This window comes from Xylocopa sonorina, chromosome 9 (assembly GCF_050948175.1).
Source record: "Xylocopa sonorina isolate GNS202 chromosome 9, iyXylSono1_principal, whole genome shotgun sequence".
NCBI lineage: Eukaryota > Metazoa > Arthropoda > Insecta > Hymenoptera > Apidae > Xylocopa > Xylocopa sonorina.
The window spans coordinates 9,820,831-9,840,104 of record NC_135201.1 but is presented as its reverse complement, the minus strand read 5'-3'; the positions used below and the strand labels follow the sequence as shown (position 1 = coordinate 9,840,104).

The 19,274-nt window shown below is 42.1% G+C and overlaps 1 protein-coding gene across 5 annotated transcripts in view; it reads right to left on the bottom strand.

Annotated features, from left to right (window-relative positions):
• LOC143426990 (uncharacterized) overlaps positions 1-19,274 on the bottom strand; it is a 316,082-nt gene that overhangs the window by 117,369 nt on the left and 179,439 nt on the right. The window lies entirely within an intron of this gene.

Below are 19,274 nucleotides of genomic sequence, written 5' to 3'. Positions count from 1 at the left end.
TAACTTGCGAGAATTTTGAACTATGAGCGATTGCAAATTTGATAGTGTAACTCACGAGAATTTTGAACTATGAGTGATTGCAAATTTAGGAGTGTAACTCGCGAGAATTTCAAATTATAAATGATTAGAAATTTGGGAGTGTAATTCGCGAGAATTTCAAGTTATGAATGATTAGAAATTTGAGAGTGTAATTCGCTAGAATTTTGAACTATGAGTAATTAGGAATTTGGGAGTGTAGCTCGCGAGAATTTCGAACTACGAGTAATTGCAAATTTGGGAGTGTAATTCGCGAGAATTTCGAATTATGAATAATTAGAAATTTGGGAGTGTAACTCGCGAGAATTTCAAGTTATGAATGATTAGAAATTTGAGAGTGTAATTCGCTAGAATTTTGAACTATGAGTAATTAGGAATTTGAGAGTGTAGCTCGCGAGAATTTCGAACTACGAGTAATTGCAAATTTGGGAGTGTAATTCGCGAGAATTTCGAATTATGAATAATTAGAAATTTGGGAGTGTAACTCGCGAGAATTTCGAACTACGAGTAATTAGAAATTTGGAAATGTAACTCGCGAGAATTTCAAGTTATGAATGATTAGAAATTTGGGGGTGTAACCTGCGAAAATTTCGAACTACGAGTAATTAGAAATTTGGGATCGTAACTCGCGAGAATTTCGAACTACAAGTAATTAGAAATTTGGGATTGTAACTCGCGAGAATTTCAAATTATGAATGATAAGAAATTTGGGAAACCTACGTGGGCGAGGTTGAATAACGCTTATTTGTAATAACAAAGCAAATAATTTATTTTATCATCATCGAGATCACGATTAAACTCCTCTGTTTTTGGCTTTCTCCAAAATTGAAACTTCTACCTTTTTTTAAACAACATTAAAGAATCTCACAATCTTCGATCGCAATCAGTGGCAAGAAAATTAATTAAAATATCTACTCTCTTACGATACTTCCTCCAAGATCGATAATAAGAATCATCTGAAACTATAAAACCGTGGAAATTTCGCAACTGACGCCAGATAATTCATAAAATCGGAAAAATCGCGAAGCAGGGGTCGAGTATCAGAGGATGGCAAAAAGAGGATATTATGTCCGATAAAATGGCCCGTAAAGGGCGTCGAATCGGCATGAAAATATCGCGTAATAACCGTGGAAACGCTGGCTCGTCGCTTTCGGGTTTTCCCCCTGTGCACAGGTGACAACGTATATTTATTACCGTTTCTACTGGTGACTTATTACCAAGCGCGGGTAATAACGAGCCGGTGGATTTATCGTGGCCGGCTGTTAACCCGATCTGAATCGATACACGCGACTGTATATCTCGTTACGTGGGAACGTGCCAATTTTCATATTCGAGAGCAACGCTGGGACCATTCGACGCGTCCTGCCGCCATTTGCACCAAGGATGACCAAATGCTGCAGGATTAAACTCGTCCTCTTACGATTCTCCAAAAATTTCTGACTAAAGAGCTCCTCAGAGAAGCTTAAATGACTCTCAGCAACGATTCTTTATTTTCTATTCGCATAAAAAGAAACGACTGTGTAATTGTTGAAGTGTGTTCGAAACGACAGCGATTTAATGGCAGAAATAGCGATCTCAGATAATTTGTCAACCCTTTAGATTCTACTCTCTTCTTTTCTGAACATACAACTTCCTTTGGAGATCGTTTTCAGGGACGTAACGTCCTTCGAACGACCAAGAGATTTCTGATTAAAGAGCTCCTCAGAGAAGCTTAAATTACTCTCAGCAACGATTCTTTATTTTCTATTCGCATAAAAAGAAACGACTGTATCATTGTTGAAGTGTGTTCGATTTAATGGCAGAAATAGTGATCTCAGATAATTTGTCAACCCTTTAGATTCTACTCTCTTCTTTTCTGAACATACAACTTCCTTTAGAGATCGTTTTCAGGGACGTAACGTTCTTCGAACGACCAAGAGCACGTCTGCACGTGAATTGCCTTAATTCACTTTTTCTCGCGCGATAAAACGCGTGTGCGAGACCAGGAGAACGCTGTTGAAGGGGTGGTGGAGAACAGCTGTGACGATAAAAGCGTGGCTACGGTTCTACGAAGAAAAAGCCAGCCCATCCACGACGAGAAAGCGATGTTTCGCGAACAGACTGGTAACAGAGCGACGAACAGCTTCGAGTAATAGACAGAGGGTAAAAATAGGAAGGAAACGTGACCCTGGAGGCGTTTCGATGCGCGAATGTACGCCTTTTATGCAATCGCAGGGATGATGCCGTGGAGGGACGCGAATTTTCGCCAGTCTAGCGCCTCAGGGTCTCTATCGCTGGCATCCTTTCGAAACTTTCCACTTTGCACCCTTTGGGAGGCTATGTCGCTCGAAGATTGCACGAAAATTCCGCTCCACCCCCTCTGCGCCTCGAGAGCCTCCCCAATTTCGCATAATTTCCACCTTTAGGGTATTTTGGAGCTTTGTTTCGAAGAATTTCACGTATCGAATAATTAGATTCGAAAATCGTGCAATTATACAAATAAAAAGAAACCTGCTTGCTTTGGGGCATTGAGAGCCTCCCCAATTTCGCATAATTTCCACCCTCAGGGTACTTTGGAGCTTTGTTTCGAAAGAATTTCATGTATCGAATAATTGTATTCAAAAATCGACCAATTATACAAATAAAAAGAAACATGCTTGCTTTGGGACCTCAAGAGCCTCTCTAATTTTGCACGATTTTCACCCTCAGGGTACTTTGAAGCTTTGTTTCGAAAGTATCTCACGTATCTAATAATTAGATTCAAAAATCCTTCCATGATAAATAAGAAAAGAAATCTGTTTGCTTTGGGGCCTTGAAAGTCTCCCCAATTTCGCACAATTTCCACCCCTTTTTAGGGGTGGAACTTCTTAAGAGTAACTCCTATTCTATATTCTATAATTTCACCCCTAAAAGGGTGCTTTGGAGCTTTGTTTCGAAAGAATTTCACGTATCGATTAATTATATCCAAAAATCGTCCAATTATACAAATAAAAAGAAATATGCTTGCTTTAGGGCCTTGAGAGCCGCCCCAATTTCGCACAATTTCCACTCTCAGGATATTCTGGAGCTTTGTTTCGGAAGTATTTCACGTATCTAATAATTATATCTAAAAATCGTTCCATGATAAATAATAAAAAGAAAGCTGCTTGCTTTAGGGTGTCGAGAGCCTCCTCAATTTCCACCCTTAAAAAGGGGTGGAACCCCTTAAGAGTAACTCCTATTCTATATTCTATAATTTCACCCCTAAAAGAGTACTCTGGAGCTTTGTTTCGAAAAAATTCCACGTATCGAATAATTACATTAAAAAATCGTCAAATTATACGAATAAAAAGAAACTTGCTTGCTTTGTAGCATCGATTACACGGTCTCTCACGAACGATGATTACACTCAGCCGTTATCGAGTTTCCGCAACGCGAATCGGCAATGTCCGATGCAAATAAGGCCCGGCTCGTCCGCTCTGTAAACGCGATAAAATAATTCACCAACGGGGGCGCACTATCGGCGAACGCGTTACGATTAGCTTAACCGCGTGTGTTCGAGCTGGCCGTGAATTCGAAGACCAATCGATCGATCGCGTCGGGGTATCAAGGCCCTCGTCCACCCTCGCCAAAGTTAATCGTTTCGATCGTCGAGGGAACAGGGGGACAAGCGTTTCCGTGCTCGACAATCGAGCATCGATCGAGGATCAGTGGCCTCTGATTCCACGTGTTTCGTTACCAAAGTCGCTTCAGGGTTGTAATTCGCGGCGGTTGTCCTCGAGGACGTCGAACTTCGAGCGTTTTTCTTTCTCGTGGTCGTCGAGTGTCGCGTTGGTTTTCAGGGTAACGTGAAACTGACGTTTCGAAGTGAGGTTGAGTGTCGCGTCGGTTCCATGGGGGTTGTTGGTACCTGGTTAAGGGTTGTTTCGTAATCGTTCTGCAAGTCATCGTGAAATTTGTGATAAAGAAATGGTTTTTTTTATTAGTTCATGTATAATTGTTCTTCTTCTCTTTTTTAATATTTTAGGGTTGATATTAGGGTTATTTTAGTGTAATTTAACCCTGTTAATTAAAGGGATGTAACGATGAAAAATATAGCTGTACAATTCCTGATAACAGAAATGGTTTTTTAAATTGTTTTATGTATAATTGTACTTTTTTTGTTTTTAATATTTTAAGGTTGATATTATGGTTATTTTAACGCAATTTAATTCTGTTGATTAAAGGGGATGTAACAACGAAAAATGTAGTTGCGTTCTCGTTAAAGTGACTCGAGACTTCAAAATTATTCTGCGTTATGAACATACGAAAATATGAAGGGCTCTTAAAAATGGTTAATTAAATACAGTTCGCTTGCAGCATATGTTTATTAAACGAGAAATTCCCGTTCTGACGTGTAATTATGTTCGACTGACTCGAGCTTCGATATTGAACAATGCGTACGACGGGGGATAATTAAATTCAATCAGCGAAAAATTACCAACCCCCTGACCACGCTCTTGTAGCCTGTGTGTTTTTCAAATTGAATGAAAACAGGCGAAAATTCCGCCAGGCGCCATCCAATTTACGGAAACGCTCCATTCAGACGGAAAATCGAGGCGGGGACTGAAAGAAGCTTATCCTTCCTCTCGAATCGCAGCTTCATTCTCGTCACGTTCGATCGACGACGCCCACGGTCCTCAAGGTTTCCCCCCCCCCCCCCCCCAAAAAAAAGGTGAAAAAAGGGAAAAAGAAATCTCCCTGCCAATTTCGATCGTCCCGTTTTCCATCGCAGACGGTCATAATTGATCGATCACGACGTCGAGCCCCATCTGCGCAGAGGCGCTCGTTATTTTCCCCGTTCGTCGCTTCATTATCTGCTCGAATAATATGCTTCTCTCGAGGAACCCACCCTTTGGTCTCGACCCACGATTCACCCCTCGCCAAACTCTTATTGTGGCGATCGTGTTACCTCGTTTCGTCGCTTTCTTAACCCCGCGTCACGTTTCGAGTCCATCGCCTTGGAATAATATCCGTTTCACCCCCAAAAGGGGGTGAAACGAGCGATTTCTCGATTTTTTAACATTGCACTGTGTGAAAGGAGCGTCGAAGATGGGATGAGAATTATTTAGATGTTTGATTAAGGGTGGATTGCTCGTTTTTTGGATGGTTTGGGGTGGAAGATTTGGAGAGGGATGTGGAAGTAAAAGATGAGAAGTTTTAAGATATTTTAGGAGTACCTTAGCACTTCTTTTTCATAGAGATTGGATAGTGGTTAAAGAAAGCTGAGAATAAGTATGAGTCCTTTAATTTTACCCCACGAGTTTGCTTTTTAGTTATTTTGGAGATGAAAGATTTGGGAAGGGATGTGGAAGTTGAAGATGAGAATTTTGAAGATTTTTTAAGAGTACTTCAGTTCTTCTTTTTCATAGAGGTTGGATAGTGTTTGAAGTAACCTGAGAAGAAGCATGAGTCCTTTAACTTTACCCCACGAGTTTGCTTTTTCGTTATTTTAGAGATGAAAGATTTTGTTTGAAGATGAAAATTTTTAAGATACTTTAAGAGTACCTTAGTTCTTCTCTTTCAGTAACCTGAGAATAAGTATGAGTCCTTTCATTTTACCCCACGACTTTCAATTCTCATTTGAAAGTGACTATCACCATTAAACATTGCAATCACCATCGACTACTCAATCCTCGCCTTTTAATTCCTCCAAACATCCCCATAAACAACAGCGCCGCAAGCAGAAGAGCAACAAGCATCGCGTGAACCAAAGACAGCTCTCTGTTCACCCTTTTAATCCCCCTGACTGCGACACAGCTTCATCGAGCAACCCTTCGCGCTCGAACATCTGTTTTAACAACCAACCGCGAGTACAGCGTCGTTTCAACCCCTTCGTCGCGACTCAGAAGACACGAAGAGGAGGCACAGAGGGACGTGTCGCGTAACAAGGAACTGTGTGCACGTGCGAGCATCGATTCGTCTCGAAAATGGGTTAACACGTCCCTCAGTTCTAACCAACGCTCGTACGCGCAATAAAATCAATGCGAGGAGGTACAATGGGCCGTAAGAGGGACAGAGAGGGACAGAAAGGGACACAGAGGGGGTTGTGGAGACGTAATAAAGTGGGCCACGTAGGATAGTCGCATAATCTATCCGGCTCGCGGCAATTACGTCTCCGAATCGCGTTTAACTGGCGCCGTTCTGAATTTCGAGCGCTGATATCCCCAGCGCCAGTGATTAATTCACCCGGGAAATTGCTGGAAAATCCGCCAGAGAGTTAATTGTCGCTGGAGACCGCGAGACCTGATTCAGAATCGGGCGTTCCATGCGAGATAATCGCAGATTTTTCCTCGATCGACGCGCGATGGACTTTGCTCGACACTTTTTGGTCGATGCTTGCAGATAAAAGGGTTTTTATCTCGGAAAAATAAGAAAATCCTCGATCGTGCGTCGATGAACGTTGCTCGACACTTTTTCGTCGATGTTTGCAAATAAAAAGAGCTTTATTTCGCAAAAATAAGAAAATTCGCGATCGTTTGCAGATTTTTCATCGATCGACGCACGATGAATGATGATCGACACTTTTTGGTCGATGTTTGCGGATAAAAGGGACTTTATTTCGCGAAAATGAGAGCATTTCGATCGTCGTCGATGTTGGTTCGAGCAGTCGCGCTCGAACGATACCAGAATCCGATCCTCTCATCGAACTGCACCCCTCGCAACTTTAACTCTCGACTCTCGCTCTCCGCTTTTCACTCTCGACGAGAACTTTTTCGAAAGCTGACTATTCTCTAGCGACTGACACTTTCACTCTACCTGCTCCTTCAATTGATGCAACATTCGAAATCTATCGCGTGCCTTTTAAAACAACCCTTGCTCGCACCAATAACAAACCAAACTAATTTCCACCAAGATACTCCAGCTTATAAAAAATATTTAATTAAAAAAAAACAAGAGAATTTCAAAGTCACCCTCGTAATTTACACGAAAACAATAAAACAAGCTTATTTCCACGAGGATACTGTTCGAATTTCTACGAATTTCTCGCTTACAAAAATATTTAATTAAAAAAAAACGAAGGGAATTTCAAAGTCACCCTGGTAATTTACACGAAAACAATAAAACAAGCTGATTTCCACGCAGCTACTCTCCGAATTTCTACGAATGTCTCACATACGAAAATGTATAATTAAAAAAAAGCGAAGAGAATTTCAAAGTCACCCTCGTAGTGTACACGAAAAATCCTCAGCCCTTCGCGCGAAGTATCGTTCGACATTTAACGTTCATCCGCGAAAGAATCCTTTCGCGTCGATTTCCGCTCGACACGGACGGGGCTGATTAATTAACGCGTGATACAAAACCGTGGGCCGGATTTAATCGAATTCATCGATCACAGGCTGCTCGTTTATTCCTGATTCAGACGCGCGGATGTTAATTAACGTCGATCAGCGCGGGGGATGCCCGCCGCGGGCGGATCCGTGTTTACAAGCGAGGAAAATTCGGAAAATTACTACCCCTCGCGCGTAGTCGCGCATCGACGCTTCGAGTGACCGTCACGCGTGCACCAACGAACCCTACAACCCCCAACTGGGGGATGATACTTGAAAATAACGGGGCGTTCGCCGTAGGCGCGTTCCTCTTCAACCACTCGACCACCCTCTGGGCTGTTGATTAATTTCGCGATCGCGTATTCATCGTGTACAGAGCAATTAACCGTCCAACCGCGAGACTCGTCGCGCAGGATCAGAGAAACCACGTTTTTTTTTTTTTTACCAAAAGCGTTGTAGATGTTAATAAGTAAGACTTGATAGAAGATCTTGCGTTGCGAACGACTGGCATGGTTCATCGTGTGCCCAGCAATCAAGCAATATTTTAACTCTCTATGGACCGAATTTTTGTTTTCTGGGCCGTTGATTAATTTCGCGATCACGTATTCATCGTGTACAGAGCAATTAACCGTCCAACCGCGAGACTCGTCGCCCAGGATCAGAGAAACCACGTTTTTTTTTTTTTTTTACCAAAAGCGTTGTAGATGTTAATAAGTAAGACTTGATAGAAGATCTTGCGTTGCGAACGACTGGCATGGTTTATCGTATGCCCAGCAATCAAGCAATATTTTAACCCTCTATGGGCCGAATTTTTGTTTTAAATCCAAGAAAATTGTGGGAACGAAAAATCAGGAATTATAAACCTACATATGCAAATGAAAAGAAATTTTTGCATTTAAACTATTTTATTGTGATACACTTTGCGACTTTCAGGTCACATCGGCCTATAAAGTTTCAATTATTTTGTAAAATGTGACTTGAAACACCCTTCTCTAAGAAGGAGGGTGACTTAAGGGTAGAAAATGTTAGTGATTGGGATTTAACAAAATCGGGAATAACCAATCGAAAGGCGTGAGAAATATATCGGGTTGACGAAGTAAAGAGGCGATCGCATTAAATAAAATTAAGATTGAAACGCGTTGCTTCGCTTTTAAAGAGACGGTCGCACTAAAAAAAATTAAAATTGAAACGCGTTGCTTCGGTTTTGCTGCAAATAAAAGAGGAGAAATAGAAAGAAAAAAGAGAGAAGAAAGTTTCATTCTGGGCCTGCTAGTGGACTCATCAATAAAACTACTTAGCAGGCCCAGCTATAGACGCTGGGCCCTTTAATGGCGAATGTCGCGAGGCCACCACAAAATAATATAATATAGCATCAAATAAAAAGCTCTAAAAACACCTTCGTAACTTTGCACCCCGTCTCGAACATCCTGAACACTTAAAAAAAAAAATAAATAAACTCTTAGTCATAGGTACTCTTCAGCGTGTTGAACAGGCTGAAGAGTTTGGGAAGATTTCGAGATGGGAAGAGATTACGCGGGTGGAGAGTTGAAGTTTGGAGAATTAAGACGCGAGGGTTAAAAGTTTCGCGACGAGGAACCCCGTGGATCCTTTAACGAACGCGCGAGGATAATCGCTGAAAAATCCTGCCGATCCCCGGCTCGAACGCCCCCTCTAATTAACTGTCCTCGCGAGAAGACACGAAGTTGGCGAAACTCGAGCCGCGAGGGGGATGGTTTCAAATGCTCGCGAGTTAAAAATCAGCTGAGAGTGTAAACATTTCGCCCCAGACTACCGTGACGTAGACGTTAACTCGTGGAACTGTATAACACTCTCAAACGAGTTAATCTTCCTTTCAATTAAAACGGGCTTAATTACCAATTTTCAAAAAGGCTCGTACATGAACCTCGCAGAATCTGAATAATTGCTGCCTCTCAACGTTTCTATGAATAACGAATTGGAGATTAAAAGAATCTCCAACTTCATCATCTCTACTTCTATCCTTGCCACGTTTAACACGTTGACGCAAATGACGTCTATAGCCGTCCTTGGCGATTAGTAGGCAAATGACGGCTATAGCCGTCAAGCGTATTTTAATTAATAAAAAAAGAACAGCGTCAGTACGATGTGTACTAACGCATACACTTGTTAATTATTGAGTAACACATCTAGAAAAAAAGTGATAGCACGGCAGACAGCAACATAAAACCTAAACTCGATTTCATCTGGCAATCATAAATAAAAAAAAAAATAAAAAAGTGTTTTTGAGGGTGATCGTGAAGTCAAAAATGTGCATCAACGCGTTAAACACCCCCTCCACAGTTCCAGACTTCTAAAAACATTAATAAAATAAGGATATTTCCTGTCATTAGTTTTTAGTCGAACTTCATGAACGTAACTCATCGGTTCGTCATCAATCTCGATGTATATCGATGACGAGGGGTTGCGGTGCAAGGGTTGAAGGGGTGGCTGTGGGTAAATTAGTCGAAGGAGTCAGTGAAATCAGGCCAGCTTGATCGAATTAATTCTCTCGGTTGCGAAATCGACGCGCGTTCGTCTGGCTCGATTCAACCCTCGAGGACGTCTGAACGTCGAGACCGGAAGTCCTTCGCGCGCTGGCTGGTTCCAGCCGCTGCGAGACAGACAGCCACCTCGCTAGACTTAATTGGCGACGGACAATCACGTCTGATAAGACGCGGCTATTAATGTTGCCCGTTCGATTGCCACCGATTATGCGAGACACTTCGAATCGCTTTGAGGCCGTTTCGATTGGATTAGTCGCGGTTTCGAGGCGTCTCTGTAGATAACGGGTGGGTGAGGTTCATTTGAGGCGATTTAACGCTTGCAATTTGACAAAAAGACGGTTATTGCTGTGTGATTTCAAGCATATATTTCGTCTTTACTTAAAATTCTTCTCACAAATATTTTTCGAAGCTTTCTTTTACAATTTTTTTCTTTCAACTTCGAGTTTTCAGAGACGTCACTGTTTCTGTAATTTCAACCACAGCTTTCGTCTTTACTTAAAATTAATTTCATTAATATTTCTTCGATTTTTTCTTTTTTCAAAGTTGAGTTTTCAGAGATGTTAAGGTTTCTGTGATTTCAACCACAGCTTTCGTCTTTACTTAAAATTCATCTCACAAATATTTCTCGAAACTTTCTTCACAATTTTTTTCTTTCAACTTCGAGTTTTCAGAGACGTCACTGTTTCTGTGATTTCAACCACAGCTTTCGTCTTTACTTAAAATTCATCTCACAAATATTTCTCGAAACTTTCTTCACAATTTTTTTCTTTCAACTTCGAGTTTTCAGAGACGTCACTGTTTCTGTGATTTCAACCACACCTTTCGTCTTTACTTAAAATTAATCTCACAAATATTCTCTCGAAACTTTCTTCACAATTTTCTTCTTTCAAATTCGAGTTTTCAAAGACGTCACAGATCCTCACCCTCCACGTGACTCGATCTTCACCAGAATTACAAAATTAGTGAGGCGTCTGGGTGGTGATTTAGTTGGACCAGGGTCGTCTCCCCAGTTGGATCTTTAATTCCATTCGTTAATGACGCGAGCGTCGTTCGTGATTCCAGTCGAGCTCGCAATTTCGATCACTCGATCGTGTACTTTGTTACGCGCGATCGTGCGCGAAAATTGGGATCTCGAAACGAATCGACACTGAATCTCAATTTAAAACACTGCTTTCGTGATTCTAGCCACAAGAAATCACGCCTCTACTAATTAACAATTATTCGCCTCGCTTCAGATTCTCAATGAACCCTTAAAATATTTCTCTACAAAATAAGATAACTCGAATACGTGTCAAACAGCAAAATAAAAATAATTCTCAACGATTATCAATTATTATAAATTATTATACAACTTTATAGATCAATTTCAACGACAGACGATAGCAAATCGACGAACGCAAGCCATCCAAGGTCCAGATTAGACCAGACACAACTTCCAACGAGGGAAGACTATGACAGACTTAGGTCATTTACAGACCAAGCTGTTGAGAACTTGAGCCGTTTCAAATCCCAGCTACGACGAGCTCAACCGATCCCAACTATTACCATTGCAGACGCAGACCAATCCTCGACTGCTTCTCGTCCCCACTTCCACCTATCCAGGACTGTTACCAACCTAAACAGTGATGGACCACGTCCATTCCAACTGCGAGTTACGACGGACGTAAACTATCCAACGACTTAGTCACCGTCAGTAGAACTATTCCAAGTTCAACGTACAGCTGCACCTAAGTTGCTCTAAAATTCGCCAGCGATACCCACGGCTTATTTAAGTCGCGATAAGCCGCCATTATGCCCCAACGAAGCCATCTTAAGCGTCGTTCTGAGTGGAATTTCGATTGTACGATGGCAGACTTTGAAAATTAATCGAGTAGAGTTTTTGAGAAATTTCCAGTATTCGAATGTGTTCGATGAATTTGTTACCCTTGATGAAGATAGCTTCTTCTTTGTGTCTACCAAAATTGGTGCCATTTTATTTCGAGAATCAAAGAAACGAAACTTGGATCTCGAGAATCAAGGAAACGATGCCCACGACTTATTTAAGTCGCGATAAGCCGCCATTATGCCCCAACGAAGTCACCTTAAGCGTCGTTCTGAGTGGAATTTCGATTGTACGATGGCAGACTTTGAAAATGAATCGAGTAGAGTTTTTGAGAAACTTCTATTATTCGAAGGTGTTTGATCAATTCGTTACCCTTGATGAAGATAGCTTCTTCTTTGTGTCTACCAAAATTGGTGCCATTTCATCTCGAGAACCAAAGAAACGGGAATCGTATTAATCGAGTAGAGTTTCTGAGAAATTTCCATTACTCGAAGGTGTTCGATCAATTCGTCACCCTCTATGAAGATAGTTTCTTCTTTGTGTTTACCAAAATTGGTGCCATTTCATTTCGAGAACCAAAGAAACGAAACCTGGCTACGAAAATCGTATTTTTACGCTAGAGTCGAGAGTTTCTGCAAGTTCCGCGATAAAACGTTACTTCGTCCCTTCTGTCAGGGGTTGTTTCCTTTTTCGCTCGACGAAACTTATTCATTATCTAAATAGGGACGTCCCTGTCGCTGGAAGTTGCTGGTAACTCGCGAACTCGATTTACCAGTGGCCCCATCCGGTGTCGCGGACCTTTCTCCCCTCGTTCGATCGAGGGTACGTAATAAAATCCATCGCGAGTGGTTCCTCTGGCGAACGGGGCGACGATTCGTCCGCTGGTTCTTCTGGAAGACGCGTTCGAACGATCGAGATTAAAATCCAGCTCGTTTCGAGGCACCAGCTGTTCTCGAAGCGCAGACGATCGTCGTCGATGGTCGTTTCGACAAACATGGGGGTAGTTTTTTTTTCCACGCAGTCTCCAGAAACAAGAAATTAGCTCGAACCGTGAATATTCATGGGTCGATGAGTGAATTGCGAGAAAGAAATTAATTTACTCTACGTCGATGAGTGTTACAGGGACGTGAATTATTCAACGACGAATATTTTTCAAGTCATTTTGCTCGAGCTGTGGGTCTGTAATAGTATATAGAAAATACGAGGGGTGAGTTTGCAGGGGTGGTTAAATAAATAGACGGTGAACGAGAGATAAATTTTAAAATATGAATATTTACATTGCATACATCGGATATTTGTCGCATGGAACTGTTCAATGGCCACTGTTTCTGTGCTTTATTTATAATCATAGACCTGAGCAATGTTTAAAAAATTTCTTTTATAAATCTCTGATATGAAGAATGTACAAATGCAATTCATCTCTCTCGTATGGTACAAACTAATCGATCAATCCAATTACGCACGACCACCATTCTCAGCAAATACCCCACAGAAATGATCCATCTGGAGAACGTAATTAATTAACAACCCCTGGTTAAGTACATCGTGCATCAAGCATCGCGTAATCGGATTGGCGATTCGAGGACCACGTTCGAAACGCAACAGTGCCAAAGAGAGAGATACATTCGGATCGATGAAAAATTCAGACGACCAAGATCACCATCGACCAGCTGGGAAGCTGTGGAGAACTCAAACAACCCCCAAGCGTCGTTGCTCGAATCTCACAGCTGAAAATTCAACAATCAACTCCACTCGTAGATCCGCCTCATCGACTGCGTCCTCAGCTTCAGACGAGAACCCAAAAGTTGAAAGAGGCGGCCATGCGTGTGTAATGTCAAATACATTTTCCATTAGAGGTACCAAGAAATAAGATTGAAGACTTTATTTCCAAGAAATAAGATTAAAGTCCTTGTTCCACCACCCTAAAACTATAATACATAGTATAAGAAGACCTTGAGAAATTGTCCAGTCTTCAGTCTTGATTAATCCTTCCATACTCGTCTATACTGTGAGACTCTGATATTGTAACAAACTTTATATTTCAATTATTAAATGAAAAGTCGAGTGAGCAATTTTTTAAAATCACTTTGCAACATTTTACGCGACACGTGCGAGGGGGTTGAAACCAGTGAGAATGGAATTCGAACTCTCTCACTGTGCTACTTGAAGCCAGGAGTAGAATTGTCCAGTCTTTAGTCTTGATTAATCCTTCCATCTTCATCTATACTGTGAAACTTTGCACAAGAGTCGTCGCGATATTCTAACAAACTTTATATTTCAATTATTAAATAAAAAGTCGAGTGAGCAAAATTTTTCTGATTAATCCTTATACTTGTCTATACTGTGAAACTTTGCACAAGAGTCGTCGCGATATTGTAACAAACTTTATGTTTCAATTATTAAATAAAAAGTCGAGTGAGCAAAATTTTTCTGATTAATCTTTATACTTGTCTATACTGTGAAACTTTGCACAAGAGTCGTCGCGATATTGCAACAAACTTTATATTTCAGATATTAAATAAAGCAATTGCTCACTCGCATTTTTTTTTTAAGTCACTTCGCAACATTTTACGTGCCACGTGCGAGGGGGTTGAAACCAGTGAGAATCGAATTGGAACTCTCTGGCTGTGCTACTTGAAGCGAGGAGTAGCGGTTAACAAAATCGAGGCCAGCCCAATTTCCCTTCTACACTTCCACCCCAATCCACCCCAACAAGAAGACCTTGAGGAATTGTCCAGTCTTTAGTCTTGATTAATCCTTATACTCGTCTATACTGTGAAACTTTGCATAAGAGTCGTCGCGATATTCTGACAAACTTTATATTTCAATTATTAAATAAAGAGTCGAGTGAGCAATTTTTTAAAATCACTTTGCAACATTTTACGTGCCACGTGCGAGGGGGTTGAAACCAGTGAGAATCGAATTGGAACTCTCTGGCTGTGCTACTTGAAGCGAGGAGTAGCGGTTAACAAAATCGAGGCCAGCCCAATTTCCCTTCTACACTTCCACCCCAACCCCTCACCATCCGCTGCTTTCATCCGATTCTTCCGTCAGGGGTGGCGAACGACCGATAACAGGCTGGTCCCCGCTTTTTCCAGACTTCGTTCGCGACTTCTTACGCTCTGAACGAACCCTTGGACGCGACATGGCGAAAATGGTCGATGGATTTCGGCCACGCGGACTTCTCGAAGGGGTTGCCTCGGTCGAACGCGTTCTCAGAGCGCAGGGCGGGTTCTTGCGAGCTGGTGAGCGAGCTGGAGGGATGTTTTGCGAGGAGATTGATGTTGCTCGCGGGTAGGTAGTTTACCAAGGGTGTATTAAATACGACTTTGTTCGGGAGTCGTTGGAAAAAATTGATGCACAGGGGGTGCACGACGCTGCGGCTGGATTCGAGTAAATAATTGCTTTCAATTTCGCTTGATTAATGTATCGAGATTTTGCGTGGTAAGGAACGTTTATTTAACGACCCTCGAGGGTGCAATTATTTCTAGAATTTCATTTATAATTTCGCAACGATATATAATAAATACTGTTATTATTCTTCAATTTCAGACTAATTGCTTGGTCTCTGCTTAAAAACAGCCTCACTTTTTCCAATCTCTTTTAGCACAGATACGAGAGACGAGGTTAAAATGTATTATTTTAAGCGATACAATCAAACGCGACATTCCATTGTGGACTTTCGATGAAATTAAATCGAGCAGAAGTAAAGCGCCACGTTGAAATCCTTCAGTGGCCCAGAGCGTTCGTTTCATCCACGTTTCTGCATCTCTCTTCTTCGACGCTTGTTCTTATGTCTCGCGTGGAGCACGCAATAACCGTTTCGCTCGCGAAATCCACCCCCTCATTGTGCAGAGGAAACCGCGTGTCGCGGTGTCCTCCATTTAATTCTGCCCGCCATTATGGGCTCGTAACAGCCTCGCTCGCCGCCAAACACAGTCGAGAGTAAAAAGGCGAGGAAAATGAGCGAGGAATGAGCGAGGAAACTCTGGCTGGAAGAAATCAATTTCCAACGGAACTGGAAACGGAATTATAATATCGCGAACTTATTTCGCCCGTTTCGAACGGGGTGAAGGCGGGTGTGGAAACTCTCTCGAGTAGAAATCGAGCGTCCAGATGGGCAGATTCGATCGACGAGCCTCTTCGAAGATTAAATTTCCAAGTTTACGCGAGAGGGCCTCGAAGGGATGGAATTAGAGCCTGCGCGAGGAGCCTTCACCTTCGACGGACCAGAGGCTACCACTGGCCTCCCAATCTCGCGTAGAAATCGGTCGACCATCATCGAGATGGAATTTTCGAGTTACGAGAGCAAGGAGAACGTTTAATGAGCCCCAGACAATGAAAGTCGACCGAGTGGATTTAGCTGAGCGAACGATAGTAGAAAATTCTAACGAGCGATCGAACCTTCCGGGAAATCTGCGAGGGAATAGTCGGATTAAAAGGATTGTTTCACTCGAAATTACATTGTCGGCTATTATAAGTATTTTTAAGACAGATTTATTTTATTTCTAATAAAGAATGTGTATCCCTGTGTGGTGGGGAGCAGAATACACCCACAGTAGCCCCTGCTTGTCGTAAAAGGCGACTAATAGGGGAAGTGTAGCTCTAAAATTGTATATCTTCAATTGACTCTCATGTTCACGTCATTTCTTTAATCAAGCCTTCAACGCAATCCTCAAAAAAAAAAAAATTTTAATGTCGAAAGTCTTCGCAAGTCCTCCTAGAAGGGGTGGATATTTAAAGCTGTGATGATGAAGAACGATAGAGCTGGTAGGTCGAGTTAAATATCCCAACACTTATCTTCAATCGACTCTCACGTCTACACCATTTCTTTAGTCAAACCTTCAACGCAATCCTCAAAAAAAAAAAAAATATATATATATATATATAAACGTTGAAAGTCCTCGCGAGTCTTCTGAGAAGGGGTGGATATTTAAATTCGCGACTCTAAAGAACGATCGAGCTGGTAAGTCGAATTTTGAAGATTCCAACACCTATCTCCAATCGACTCTCACGTCCACACCATTTCTTTAGTCAAACCTTCAACACAATTCTCAAAAAAAAATATAAACGCTGAAAGTCCTCGCGAGTCTTCTGAGAAGGGGTGGATATTTAAATTCGCGACTCTAAAGAACGATCGAGCTGGTAAGTCGAATTTTGAAGATTCCAACACCTATCTCCAATCGACTCTCACGTCCACACCATTTCTTTAGTCAAATCTTCAACGCAATCCCAAAAAAAAATGTTGATGTCGAGAATCTTCACGAGTCCTTCGAGAAGGGGTGGATATTTAAATTCGCGACTCTAAAGAACGATCGAGCTGGTAAGTCGAATTTTGAATATCCCAACACCTATCCCCAATCGACTCTCACGTCCACACCATTTCTTTAGTCAAATCTTCAACGCAATCCTAAAAAAAAATGTTGATGTCGAGAATCTTCACGAGTCCTTCGAGAAGGGGTGGATATTTAAATCGACGATGATAAAGAACGATCAAGCTGATAGGTCGAGTTTTAAATATCCCAACTCTCACGTCTATTTTTTAAACTAAACCTACAATTCAACCCTCAAAACTAAAATATAAACGTCAAAAGTCCTCGCGAGTCCTCAGCGAAGGGGTGAATAGTTAAAACGAGTCCTCGCGAAGGGGTGGATACTTAAATCTACGAAGATAAAGAACAACCAAGCGAGTAGGTCGACTTGGAAGCCGCTGCTGGCGGCTGCTGACAGAACAATTTCATCGTTCCATCATCAGGGCTGTGGGATCGCGTCCCAGGGGTGGTTTCGAAGGGTCCCCACTCGCAATCGATAGGTAACGCCACCGCGAGCTCCCGATCCGACAGCCTGGGGCTCGATTTTCATCGAGCTCCATCGCGTGCCGGAAGCAGCCAGGCTTCCGAGCAATTAGAGGAATTTTGCTGACTGGCAAAGTTATTATAGAGCCCCGCGGGGACAATGACTGGCTCGTGGACACCTCGATGCAACCCTCTCCACTCCCACCACCCTCTGACAGCCGCCATTTTCGCTGTCGCGGACAAATTTCCGCGTTGTTTACGGTTTTAATCTTCTAAATCGACTGTGACGTCGTGCCTCGAGAACTGTGGACACTGCTGGCTAGATTCTTAAAGGGTTTCTCCTTCAGACGCTTCTTAGAAAGTTGCCAGGAAGATTCTTCGAGAAGCTTATCGTTTCTTTATTCAGACTGCGCCTTCTGGAGTTAATAACGAGAGCTGCGTTCTCTCACTGATTAGTTTGCGCGCAGTTTTCGTGCTGTCTAAAAAATTACAATCTCCAGGGTAGAAAGTGGAGGAACAGTCTCGATGTGGAAAGCAGAGTGCTTTCTAGCTCGAGGAACACGTCGACGAAATCTCGACGAGAAGAATCGAGCCAGGTTTTCTCTTCGCGATCGAAGTTTCGTGGCAAGGGTAGTTCGAGAAGGAGGGGTAAGTCTAATCCGATCTGAGAGGCAGAATCGAGAATCGAGGCATCTCGCGAGACACGAAACGCCCACGGTTTATCCGTCTGGTAACGGAGAAGTTGGCGCTGGTTTTCCACGACTTTTCCACGAGGATCGAAGACGCCACTCCGCGTGGAATAAGGGTGGTGGGGTGGTTTGCTGACTCGAGGCAGCGCAGCTACTTCGAACAATGGTAGTTTGTACCTCAGTGGATTTAATTGAATAGAAATTAGACCATCGATCAGCTGACGCGCAGAGGCGTCGTTGAACCATTTTACGATGCGTTTACCCGGAAAACCGACTGCCATCATTCGATGGATCGATTTTTCATCCGTGCTCGACGATTAATTAACTTTCTTATCGATCGAGCGATATGGCGCGTGGATGAATAGACGAAGGGGTTGTAACTGGGTTTCAGGGAATTTGGAATCGTTTGTAACCGCTTTATTAGACGTAGATTGCGATACCAGCTATTGGTGGATGTTCCATTTTATGTTGTGAGTGTTGCAGTGTTTGGTTATCGATGTTGAAATTAGGGGTTCGTGTGGAAGGGTTGGAATAAGGATGTTGCAGTTACCTTAACTGTGTCTAAGTGTTGTTTGATTGGATTAAATGGATGTCGAACATAAAGTAACATCTTCCACTTCGTTATTATCAATTGAATCGTTCACAGATCGTTAACATTAAAAAAAAAAATACTTCTCATTCAGCTGTTCAATTATAACTCTTGTTGCTACCTTTAAAATAAATTCATTCCATGACTATCTTAAAATAAGAGCCATTTGCTCAAAATTCTTCTCGTTACGTTCGTCGTTCACATCAGAAAAAAAAATACTTCTCATTCCACTGTTCAACCATAATTCTCGTCACTACCCTTAAAAACAAATTCATTTCACAGCTACCTTAAAACAAGAGTTTACGTGTGTTCATTTCACAAAGCACTCTCATTTGCTCAAAATTCTTCTCGTTACGTTCATCGTTTACATCAGAAAAAAAAAGCACTTCTCATTCAGCTGTTCAATTATAACTCTTGTTGCTACCCTTAAAAACAAATTCATTCCACAGCTACCCTAAAACAAGAGTTTACGTGTGTTCGTTTCACAAAGCACTCTCATTTGCTCCAAATTCTTCTCCAAAATCGACGCGTCTGATTCAAAAGAGCAGTTCCA